Source organism: Scylla paramamosain, unplaced genomic scaffold, assembly GCF_035594125.1.
Source record: "Scylla paramamosain isolate STU-SP2022 unplaced genomic scaffold, ASM3559412v1 Contig12, whole genome shotgun sequence".
Classification (NCBI taxonomy): Eukaryota; Metazoa; Arthropoda; class Malacostraca; order Decapoda; family Portunidae; genus Scylla; species Scylla paramamosain.
In genome coordinates, this window is record NW_026973677.1 from 1,352,501 (window position 1) to 1,362,500 (window position 10,000).

General features: G+C 40.6%; 1 long non-coding RNA gene across 4 annotated transcripts in view; it reads left to right on the forward strand.

Moving 5' to 3' along the window:
* Nucleotides 1-10,000, forward strand: part of LOC135097125 (uncharacterized) — a 78,016-nt gene that overhangs the window by 16,710 nt on the left and 51,306 nt on the right. For all 4 annotated transcript variants that reach the window (XR_010265398.1, XR_010265397.1, XR_010265396.1 and 1 more), the window contains exons 2-3: nucleotides 1,968-2,158; nucleotides 2,475-2,566. This is a non-coding gene — a long non-coding RNA (uncharacterized LOC135097125). The remainder of the gene's footprint in view (nucleotides 1-1,967; nucleotides 2,159-2,474; nucleotides 2,567-10,000) is intronic.

Here is a 10,000-nt window from a genome sequence, read left to right on the forward strand (position 1 = left end):
TTTCTCCACACCTTTTCTTTCGTTTTTTTTCTCTATATATACACTACCTTTATTACTCTCCTCCTCCTCGTCCTCCTCCTCCTCCTCGTCCTCCTTCTCCTCCTGCTCCTCAAGGAAAACGTAAAATAATCAAATAGAAAACGAGTAAAGAAATTCTCACTTTTATTTATTTTTCTTTCTTTTCTTTAGTTTCTCCTTGAATTCCTTAAACGTATACTATTAAGAAAGATATTAAGACGTGTATTGATAACGAAAACGGAGGAAAAGTCAATTAGTAAGTGATAAAAGGGTTATTTCTCTCTTTATATTGCAATTCTACATTTTTAATTAGTTACCCCTTCAGTTATTTCAAGGAGAACTATTACGGAACATACATAGACAGTTACGGAAAATGGAGGAAACGCTAATTTGTAAGCGAGAGAGAGAGAGAGAGAGAGAGAGAGAGAGAGAGAGAGAGAGAGAGAGAGAGAGAGAGAGAGAGAGAGAGAGAGAGAGAGAGAGAGAGAGAGAGAGAGAGAGAGAGAGAGAGAGAGAGAGAGAGAGAGAGAGAGAGAGAGAGAGAGAGAGAGAGAGAGAGAGAGAGAGAGAGAGAGAGAGAGAGAGAGATAGAGAGATAGAGAGGAGTTTAAAAAGCTGCGGATATGAAAGATTGAGGGGAGAGGAGAGAGTGAAAGCCAAAGACAACAACAACAACAGCAACAACAACAGCAACAACAACAACAACAACCTACTACTACTACTACTACTACTGTTCATCGTCTTCTTTTCCTCTTCTTATTCATCTTTTCTTTTCTCTCTTTTATTCCCTCTCTATTTATCACTCGTTCCATATATACATTACCTTTATTACTCTCCTCCTCTTCCTCCTCCTCCTCCTACCGAATTTTATCCAGAAAACTCTCATTTGAATATATACGAAGAGAGAGAGAGAGAGAGAGAGAGAGAGAGAGAGAGAGAGAGAGAGAGAGAGAGAGAGAGAGAGAGAGGGGGTAGGGGAAGGGGCGCAGTAACACCATCATCAGAGGAAAGGGAGACGATGTTTTCTCTCTCTCTCTCTCTCTCTCTCTCTCTCTCTCTCTCTCTCTCTCTCTCTCTCTCTCTCTCTCTCTCTCTCTCTCTCTCTCTCTCTCTCACTCTCTCTTCGTATATATTCAAATGAGAGTTTTCCGTTTGGTGGAAACACTAGCTGTGCATGTACCCTGAGTGAAAGTTTTGTGAACATGATTGTATCCAAGTCGCTCCAAGGAAGTGAATGACTCCACGTATTAATAATCTTTTCATTATTAGTTCACAAGCTGTTCGTGATTGCGACCAAACAAATCATTCTTAAGATGGGAGAAGTGTTAATGAATACATCTCAGGTTAAAACAAAACAAAAAAAAGTGTGGAAACGAGAATATAGAGGATTTACCATATACTCGTATATATATATATATATATATATATATATATATATATATATATATATATATATATATATATATATATATATATATATATATATATACGAGTATATATATATATATATATATGGTAAATCCTCTATATTCTCGTTTCCACACTTTTTTTTTTTTTTTTTTTTACCTGAGATGTATTCATTAACACTTCTCCCATCTTAAGAAGCATTTGTTTGGTCGCAATCACGAACAGTTTGTGAACTAATGATGAAAAGATCATTAATCTTGCCACGTGGTTAAGCACCATGAATGTATTAGGTGAGTTCGGATCAGCTGTCAGGGTTTGCCAAACTAATCAGTATACGAGTAGTTATTGCCAAGGAATTGACATTTCTGTGGTACTGCTGTATTCCCTTGTATTATTTTGACGTAGCTGTGTGCATATGTGTGTATGTTTCCATTCTGTTGTGCGTATAATCTGATGATTCGAAACCGATGCGTATCCATTCCAAGACATATTCCAAGCCTTTCATCTCCTTACCGGTAGCCAAGAAATTCCTCTCTTTTCAGAACGTCATTGTACGACAGAGTAGCCAGCTAAACAGCCGAGCCCTCAGCGTGCGCCTCCCGCCGGACAAGGGACCCTACATCCAACACTACCTCATTGAGATCCACAACGAAGGCTCCTCCTACTCACTCCAAGCTTCTGAAAACCGCTTCGACACCCTTCCTTCGCTCATCACCTATTATTCTCAGTGCTGGTGAGGACAGAGAGGAGGCTGGACGTTATGTCTAACCACTGTGCTGCGTATTTTTTGTTCACCAACTCTCCATATCCCAGGATGAAGTTGTGTGGGTGTGTGTGTGTCTGTGTGGGTAGGTGTGTGTGTGTGTGTGTGTAAAACGTACCCAGGAAGGCCACTCGCGTAATATATATGAGGATTAATTTGCCTTGTTGTCAAGTCATGGCTTTCTTGCAATGCATCCCGAGCTCCTGCAGGTAATAGCGGGACGCGCTCAGTCCAGGGATGATGTAGGAGTGGGTGGCGCCTTCATACCTTTTTGTTGTCTTTTCAGCGAAGAGTTGCTGGCTCAGCTCAAGCTTCCTCGCACCATCCAGGAGGCCAAGACCCGCCATGAACTCGGCTCTCTCTCGCTGCTCGGACAAGGTGAGCATCAAACACTTACGTGGTCGTGAAATGTAATTGAAGTGTAATGAGCGAGAGGAGGATTCTCCACTTCAATGGTGGAATGACCTCTGCCTTTCTACGAATGTGTGGGTAGTTTGATGGCCCGGGAAGTTAATAATCCTTGACTGCAATGCCTCATTCATGACATCTGCTTACCCCAGTGAATGTCCACGATGTCACCACTACGATGGCCAGTTATAAGACTGCCATAGCGACTGAGTTGGTGCAAAAAGTATCCCCTACCTGGCGGACAGTACCTCCTTGCCCACGAGATCATCCCTTTCATTCTGTGTAACTTAATATAATCAAGCGTTGTTGAAGCGTGATCAGACGCATGTTAACGGGAGATCATTGAACTGAAGAGGGGAAGAGGTTTGATGGGAGGAGACATTGGTAATACTGCATACTAGTTTCCAGAAGTGTTGGACGTGCTTGAATCATACTTTGTTGTGCAGTATTTTTGAGACATAGACGTTGATTTGGCGCGCTCAAAAAACACGCGAAAATTTGACTTTCCGGGGAGAATGGTGGCTTCGGCCGCCCAAAACCTGCAGATGGCGCTCTCTCTCTCTCTCTCTCTCTCTCTCTCTCTCTCTCTCTCTCTCTCTCTCTCTCTCTCTCTCTCTCTCTCTCTCTCTCTCTCTCTCTCTTCCCCCTCCCTCTCTCTCGCTCTCTATCTTCCCCCTCCCTCTCTCCCCATTCTCTCTCTTCCCCCCTCCCTCCATCCCCATTCCTTCTCCCTATTTTCTCTTCCCCTTCCCTCCCTCCCCATTCCCTCTCTCTCCCCATTCCTTCCCTCCTCTCCCCTTTCCCTTCATCCTTACATTTCCTCCCTCCCTCCATCTCCCTCATCCCTTTCTATTTCATTTTGTTTTTTATTTATTTATTTATTTTTATTTATTCATTTAATTTATTTTTATTTAAGAGGGGTACTTGCCAAGGCCAACAAAATTGGAAAGAAAAAAATGTTCCCTGAGGCGCCGGTCCCCAAACTGAGTCAGAAACGATTGTCAAAAATTAGAGGATGAGTGTCTTGAAGCTTCCCTCTTGAGAGAGTAGTCTTGATAAGCGTCCACAGTGTTAGACGAAGACTTTGACTTGTGTTGATGAGGGGAGTAACAGTCTTCGGAGCTTTGTTCTTTATTAACAATATGTACAGAAAGAAGGGCAAGGAAAAGATGTCTCAGAGTGGTTAGTAATTAAGGAAAGATGTGCCAAACAGTTGTACAAGGGCTTAGCATTGACGTGTTTGGGCAAAGCACCTTATCTATTTCTGTCTTTAAGGTATACGTGGAAACAATGAAGGAAGTGATGATATTGCGTGGCTTGCATCCGTTGTTGTCATGGTTGGACACAAAACAAGAGTACAAGAAGAAGATGATAATGTGAAGAAAAGAATACGTTCAAGAAGAATTACTTGAAGAAAAAAAAAGGAGGAAAATGAATATAAAAAAAAGTTGAAGAAAATGATAAGCGTTATGTGATGGTCATTGTCTCTTATTTCCGAACACTCTACTAAAGTGACTCTAAATGAAGTTGATTGTCTAATTATTATTAATTATATTATAGAAGAAAAGGAAAACTGAACACACACACACACACACACACACACACACACACACACACTGAAATATTCTTTTTCAAAATATTTCGCAAGAACACTATCAAGACTTCCGTCATTATGTAACGCATCCATATATATATATATATAATATATATATATATATATATATATATATATATATATATATATATATATATATATATATATATATATATATATATATATATATATATATATATATATATATATATATATATATATATATACGAGTATATATATATATATATATATATATATATATATATATATATATATATATATATATATATATATATATATATATATATATATATATATATATATATATATATAAACACATTTAACATCAGGTCACAAGCACACAGCGAACATCAATATGGACCCAAGTCTCAAACTCACACATCAAATTACAATATAGAAATATATCTGTGTATAAATACATCAGATTACAATATAATAAATGTATCTATATACAAGCACAGCCCGTGTTACCTTACAGAACTTTTCAGTCCCATGGATGTACCTGTGTACTGCTTTGTACATAACCATTGCTGCAACCTCTGCTCTTAACCTAATGACATTCATCCAAGTGTCCTTAATTCATTGTCCTTAATCCACACTATTTTCTTAATTCAATGTCCTTAATCCACACTATTTTCTTAATTCAATGTCCTTAATCCACACTATTTTCTTAATTCAATGTCCTTAATCCACACTATTTTCTTAATTCAATGTCCTTAATCCACACTATTTTCTTAATTCATTGTCCTTAATCCACACTATTTCCTTAATATAGTGTCCTTAATCCAGACTATTTCCTTAATATAGTGTCCTTAATCCAGACTATTTCCTTAATATAGTGTCCTTAATCCAGACTATTTCCTTAATATAGTGTCCTTAATCCAGACTATTTCCTTAATATAGTGTCCTTAATCCAGACTATTTCCTTAATATAGTGTCCTTAATCCAGACTATTTCCTTAATATAGTGTCCTTAATCCAGACTATTTCCTTAATCCAGACTATTTACTTAATCTACTGTCCTTAATCCAAATGATGTCCTTAATCTACTCTCCTTAATTGTAGATTCCTTAATTATAATATCCTTAACCACAACATTTTCTTAATCAGTGTATAATCCTCAATCCAGTCTATTTTCTTAATTTACTCTCCTAAATCTGTACTATTTTCTTTATCTGCCATCCTTAAGACGGTAGACAAAGTAGATCATCTACTTAATCTACTGTCGTTAATCCAGACTATTTTTTTTATTTACTATCCTTAATGTAGAGAATTTTCTTCATCTACTATTCTTAATGTAGACTACTTTCTTGAAGTAATATCCTTCATCCAGTCTATCTTCTTAATGTAATATTCTTAATCCAGACCTCTTTCTTAATTTACTATCCTTAATACAAACTATTTACTTGATCTACTATCCTTAATCCAGATTGTTTTCTTAGTCTATCAACCTTGATCTTAATTTCCTTAATCCAGACCATTTTCTTAATCTGTTATCCTTAATTCAGACTATTTTTCTTGATTTATTATCTCTAATCCAGTTTATTTTCTTAATCTACTTTTCTTAATTCAGACTCTTTCCTTGATCTACCATCCTTAATCCTGATTTTTTTTGTTAATGCATTAATCTCAATTTAGACTATTTTTGATTCAGACTTTTTTAATCTACTATCCTCAATCCAGACTATTTTCTTAGTCTACTATTCTTAATCCAGGCCATTTTATTAATTTGATATTTTTATTTTATTTTCCTTATTTTGTTATCCTTAATCTTCATTTCTAAGTGTAATATTTTCTTATGCAGACTATTTTCTTAACTAATATCCTTAATCCAGACTATTTTCTTAATCTACTATCCTTTATCTTAATAACCTTGATTTACTGTCCATAATCTTGATTTTCTTAGTCTAATATCCTTAATGAAGAACTCAGTTTTATATCCTTAATCCAGACTATTTTTTCTACTCTATTGACTGCTCCTATTTTCGTTTTTGGGATCTTCTTTGAGCGGGATTTTTATTCATCTATTTCTTGCCTCTGCTGACCTCCCTGATGGATAACAAATCGAAACAAAACAAAAAAATCAATCAATCAATAAAATCAAGGCGGAGGCTGAGAGGACGCGGCCACCTCTGGGCGTACGCAGACGGAGGACGTGAGTGAGGATGTCGAAGCGGTATCGTTTTCCGTTGAGCGTCAAGGTCATGGACAAATCATCATAATCTATCGCTGCTTGTAATTTACACAGCAGCGTTCGTCCAAACACGAAATCAAACCAGTGGCGCATGTATATCGTGTCCATCTTTCGCAGAGTGTCTGTGCCGCTGCCAAAGTGCAGCAGGACTCGTTTCGGCAGCACAGTCGATTTGCCTGTCCTGCACAGCATCTTGTCCTGACCAGTCTTAGTGATAGAGAATGTTGACGCGTTACCAGTGTTCACCATCACCGTCAGCGGCTCCTCGATGCCTAACGCTCGTGCGGCAAACATGAACGTTTTGCGTTGTGTGTCCGAAGGTTGTCTCCGCCGCAGACGTTTTGGGTGACGCAGGAACAGGGTGCTGCTGTCGTCGGGATGGAACTCCTGCCGCACCTCGGCCTCCTGCAGGCGGCTCATGGACATAACTATTAGGTCCAAGTAGTGCTTCCTCACATCCCCGCGTACAATGACCGTCATGCGCGTGTTGACCGCCACGTAGCGACGCAGCATCACCACCACCTCGTCCAGCTCGATCACGTCCAACTCCAGCATGCCAGCCCAGGTAAACAAGTATTTCTTTACCGTCTCTTGCTTGCCCGTGACGATTCCCAGCCTCCGGGCCAGTGTTAGCCTCATGAGGCTGCATGAGGAGCCGCTGTCAAGCTGGACAAGGCACGGGTGGCCGCGCACGGTCGCGGACACCAGGTTTTCTTTCCCAATATTAAGACGGCACCACCTGCTCACGTTCCTCTCCTTGCTGACTCTCTTGGCATCCACCATCAGCCTCACCACGTCGTCTTTGTACCACCCTCTCATCTTCCATCTCTTGATGCCGTGCTTAACGCATTGACAGCACTCCATCTTCCCCCCTTCTTTCGTTCTCTCCTGCCCTCCCCCCTGCTCTTCTTTGCCTGCTTCTCGTCGTCCTCCGCGTCCTGCCTCTTCCTCTTCTTGTCCTGCTTCGCGTCGTCGTCCTTAACCTGCCTCTTCCTCTTCCTGTCCTGCTTCTCGTCGTCCTCCGTGTCTAGCCTCTTCCTCTTCTTGTCCTGCTTCTCGTCATCGTCCGTAACCTGCCTCTGCCTCTTCTTGTTCTGCTTCTCGTCGTCGTCATTAACCTGCCTCTTCCTTTTCTTGTCCTGGTTTTCCGTTTCCTCCGTGTCCTGTTTCTTCCTCTTGTTCTGTTTCTCGTCGTCGTCCTTGTTTCTGCCTCTTTCTCTTCTTGGTGCGGTCCATAATCGGATGAAAACACTCCACGCTCATCGTTTTCTTGCCTTTGATGTCATTCCCGTCCCTCTGATTTTTGTGTTCTCGCCGGCTCGCGCGATGTTTCATCTCTGCACAGCCTTCAGTGACCGTCTTCTCGTGGCTGGTGCAGTCTTCGAGGCTCTCCAGCCGCCTCTTCTTGTTCTTGGTTAGTTTCTCCTTAGCCTTCCCCTTCTCACCGAGGGTCTCTTGGGCGTCCATTGCTTGTCGTTTCCTCTTGTTGTTGTTGAATCTCGTATTATGGAGTGTTGTGCCTAAATCTTCAGTAGAAAATCCAGGCATTGCACAGTCTTACTGGGAACCTGTTCGTCAGAGGGTATGGTATACCTTTGCGCCCCCCTTCTTGGAGCGCTCAGCAGCTTGGAGCTAAAGACTTCGGCACCCACCAGGCGCACCAGTCAGAGGCCTCGATTCAAGAATGTGATAAGGTCTTTAGCCAATCAGATACAGGAATGAAACAAAATATAAAATTATGACTATTTTTCATTAGCGGCAGTGATGCACTTTTCAATTAATTATGCTGAATCACTGCAATGAAGACTCCTTTCAAAACCATAGAAGTAATACATTTATATGATTTAGTATATTTAATTCTCTAAATATTAATTCTATCAGTCACTTATCTGTGTTATTTGGCTCACAATTCATACATCAGCAGCTGTGCACTAATATCGCACTAACATTTGGCGCCACCACGGTCTGTCAGCCATTTAGAGCCGTGGAAAACCTCGCCAACAATGCCCATTCACACAACGTAACTGACGTGTAGTTTTGGCTCAGCTAAAATGACTTCCACTGCCACATTCTCGTGTCACTGTGCCGAGGAGAGCAAGTTCAGTCCCGCCGCTTACAATGCCAAGGGTAGAACTCGAGCCGTGACCCTTACGTGCATCAGTGAGGAAGCAGGAAGAGCAGGAGGGGGATCATTATGAGCTGAGGACACAGTATGCTTGGCTTGTGTGCGTTTTTAAGCCATTATTATCTAAGTTATAAGATTTTCTTAACGAATGAGTTGGTGCAAGTAGTGTCCCCTACCTGGCGGGCAGTACCTCTCGCCCAAGAGAACATTCCTTTCATTGTCTGTGTAACTTAACGTTGTTGTGGAAAAGGAGGAGGAGGTAAAATTAGAGGGAGTATATATTATCTTGGCAGTTTAGGTAAGAGAGAAAGCAAGAGAGGAGGAGGAGGAGGAGGAGATTAGCAATAAGTGATATAAATTGATATTAATTGTATGGGTTATGAAAGGAGGAGGAGGGTGGAGGAGGAAGAAGACGAGGAGGAGGAGGAGGAGGAGGAGGAGGAGGATGAGGAGGGAGGAAGGGTGTATGTATGTGTGTGGTCTAAAGAGGCTGTAGAAATCTCTCTCTCTCTCTCTCTCTCTCCTCTCTCTCTCTCTCTCTCTCTCTCTCTCTCTCTCTCTCTCTCTTTATTTAAACATAAGTACATTATCACCCGAAGGCGCCATTATCACCCGAAGAGAGAGAGAGAGAGAGAGAGAGAGAGAGAGAGAGAGAGAGAGAGAGAGAGAGAGAGAGAGAGAGAGAGAGAAAACATCGTCTCCCTTTCCTCGGATGATGGTGTTACTGCGCCCCTTCCCCTCCTCTCTCTCTCTCTCTCTCTCTCCTCTCTCTCTCTCTCTCTCTCTCTCTCTCTCTCTCTCTCTCTCTTCGTATATATTCAAATGAGAGTTTTCTGGATAAAATTCGGTAGGAGGAGGAGGAGGAGGAGGAGAGTAATAAAGGTAATGTATATATGGAACGAGTGATAAATAGAGAGGGAATAAAAGAGAGAAAAGAAAAGATGAATAAGAAGAGGAAAAGAAGATGATGAACAGTAGTAGTAGTAGTAGTAGTAGGTTGTTGTTGTTGTTTTTGCTGTTGTTGTTGTTGTTGTCTTTGGCTTTCACTCTCTCCTCTCCCCTCAATCTTTCATATCCGCAGCTTTTTAAACTCCCCCCTCTCTCTCTCTCTCTCTCTCTCTCTCTCTCTCTCTCTCTCTCTCTCTCTCTCTCTCTCTCTCTCTCTCTCGCTTACAAATTAGCGTTTTCCTCCATTTTCTATAACTGTCCATGTATGTTCTGTAATAGTTCTCCTTGAAATAATTGAAGGGGTAACTAAATAAAAATTTAGAATTGCAATATAAACAGAAATAGCCCTTTTATCACTTACTAATTGACTTTTCCTCCGTTTTCGTTATCAATACACGTCTTAATATCTTTCTTAATAGTATACGTTTAAGGAATTCAAGGAGAAACTAAAGAAAAGAAAGAAAAATTAAATAAAAGTGAGGATTTCGTTACTCGTTTTCTATTTGATTATTTTACGTTTTCC